Source organism: Carlito syrichta, unplaced genomic scaffold (assembly GCF_000164805.1).
Source record: "Carlito syrichta isolate Samal-C Ts95f unplaced genomic scaffold, Tarsius_syrichta-2.0.1 Scaffold305019, whole genome shotgun sequence".
NCBI classification, from domain to species: domain Eukaryota; kingdom Metazoa; phylum Chordata; class Mammalia; order Primates; family Tarsiidae; genus Carlito; species Carlito syrichta.
This window is the reverse complement of record NW_007249115.1, coordinates 11,793-14,474: the sequence shown is the minus strand read 5'-3', so window position 1 is coordinate 14,474 and position 2,682 is coordinate 11,793. Positions and strand designations below refer to the sequence as shown.

At 43.3% G+C, this 2,682-nt stretch overlaps 1 pseudogene; it reads left to right on the top strand.

The window, feature by feature from the left end:
* The first annotated feature begins 1,966 nt into the window (after positions 1–1,966).
* On the top strand, positions 1,967–2,391 carry LOC103263379 (annotated as a pseudogene).
* Positions 2,392–2,682: the final 291 nt, after the last annotated feature.

Below are 2,682 nucleotides of genomic sequence, written 5' to 3'. Positions count from 1 at the left end.
AAAGAGCCAGGCACAAAAGGGAGAGCATTCTATGATCTGCCTGAGGGATGCGGAGGTGCCAGGCTTACTTGGATGCAAAGCAGAGTGGTGATGACAGTTATAGGGACGGAAAAAAGAATGGTGGTCACCGGGGGTTGGGGATGTGACATTTACAGGCATGGAAAGCAGAACAGTGGTTGCCAGGGGTTGGCAGGGTGTGTGTGTGACATTTACAGGGACACAAGGCCACAAGGCCAGCGGTGGTCTCCAGGGGCTGGGAGGGAGAGTGGAGACAGCGGGCTCAGTGTTGCAGGGCGCGAAAGCCCTGTGGGAGCACGGGGGTCGTGGCTGCACAACAACGTGATGCCCTTCACGCCAAAGACCAAACTGTAGACTTTAAAATCAATGAAACGTTTTTTTTTAGACTGGAAAACGTAGTTTATTTAGAAAGTAAACTGGAGTGGGGGTTCACCTCCCCAAGGGAGGGGAGGAGGCCAAAGTTAGGAAATGCAGTGATGGCCACAGTTCAAAGAGCACATGGCCACACAAGAGTCCAGTAAGGTAATGGCCAAAACATTTTTTAGAGAAGGACAAGAACAAACAGACTTTTTCAGACAAAAACTAAAATAATTTACTGATGTGTGACAGCAGACAGCACTTTGATTCTAACAAAGGAACACAAAAACTACAAATAAATATAAAGAGACTCTTTCCTCATTGTAAACAACTTTAGAAGCTTGATCTGCTAAAGCAGAAAGCGTTAAACATGTATTCTACGGCTCACATCACATGTAGAAGTAAAACAGGAGAGTCACAACACGAACTGTGGAAGGAAGGAAAGGTTCTCGCATGAAACATGAGGTGGTGTGACCCAAGTTGAAGGCAGACTGGAAAATTAAGGAATTACATCGTGAACCCTAAGGAAAGCATCAGAGAGACAGAGAGAGAGAGAGAGAGAGAGAGAGAGAGAGAGAAAGAGAGAGAGAGAAGAGAGAAAATAGAAGAGGAGAGAGAGAGAGAGAGAACACAGAAGTAGAATGGAATCAGAGCAAAATGTGGAAACGCCACTGGACTGCAGACTCCTGAGGCTTTACTGAAATCATTCGCCAGGTCTAGGAGTCTTCTAGTGGAATCTTTAGGGTTTTCTAGATTTAGAATCACATTGTCTGCCAAGAGCGATAGTTTGACGTCCTCTTTCCCTATCTGGATACGTTTTCCTTCTTTCTTTAGCCTGATTGCTCTAGCTAAGACTCCCTCATGACAAAATAACTAACCCAAACGGAGATAGGGAAAAAAGAAAAAGGAAGAAATGGAACAAAGAAAACAAAGAAGGAACAAAACGGCAGATTTGAATCCAACCACATTAAATAAGAGTGGTCGGAATGCCTTAGTTAAAAGAGATGGCAGTACTGGATGAGAAAGCAGAGTCCAACAACATGCTGTCTGCAAGAAACCTATTTAAGTAAAGACATAGACCACCAAAAGCAAAAGATGCAGAAAGATGTACTGTTAAAACAAATTTTAAAAAATCTGAAGTAGCTTAATCAATATGATAAAAAAGGCATGAGGACAAGGAGCAGTACCAGGAACAGACCGAAACAGGACATGATGACCGGCCCATCCACCAAGAAAACAGAGGACTCCTCAATGTGTGTGCCTAACAATCCACCTTTGAAATACAGGAAGCAAAACAGACAGCACTGAAAGGAGAAACCTACAGCTCACAATCACAATCATGAGTTTCACACTCCTCTCCAGGATATGAACAACATCATCAACCATCTTGATTTAGCTGACACTTACAAAACACTCCCTGCAAAAAAGTGGAACATACATTCTTTTCAATTAAGAATGGAACATTCACAAAGATACAACACGTTACAAATCTCAACAAATTAAGATGACTGAAATCATACAAAGTATGCTCTCTAAACACAATGGAGTTCAGTTAGAAATCATAAAAGAGCCTTTCTGAGAAGCCAGCAAGATGGTGGAAGTGGAGCAGAAGAAGAGGATCTTCCACAAGGTCACCTACCACAGTGTGGACCTGGGCCAGCGGTTGGACATGTCTTATGTGCAGCTGATGCAGTGGCAGCTGAACTGAGGCCTATGGTGGAAGCAGCACTCGCTGTGTAAGCAGCTGCACAAGGGCAAGAAGAAGGCGCCCCCCAATGGAGAAGCCCGAGGTGGTGAAGACACATCTGCGTGACATGATCATCCTGCCCGAGATGGCGGGAAGCATGGTGGGCCTGTGCAACGGCAAGATCTTCAACCAGGTCCAGATCAAGCCAGAGATAATCGGCCATTCTAGGCAAGTTCTCCATCACTTACAAGCCTGTGAAGCATGGCTGGCCCGGCATTGGTGCCACCCACTCCTCCCACTCCATCCTCTCAAGTAGTCACTGCCAATAAACACATGTCTGTTCAGTCAAAAAAAAAAGAAATAAAAGAAAGATAACTGAATAGCCTTCAAGTATTTTGAAATACTCACTTAATAACTCTTGGATCAAAGAAATCACAAGGGAAGTTGGAAAACATTTTGAATGAAATAAAACATAAGCAGTGCTTAAAGAGAACTATGTCAGGGTAAGGTCTCAAGTAAATGATCCAGGTTTTCACCTTGAGAAACTAAAAGAAATAAAAGAGCAAATTAAACCCAAAGTAAAATAATAGTAATAATAATAAAGTGCAGAAGGCAATTAA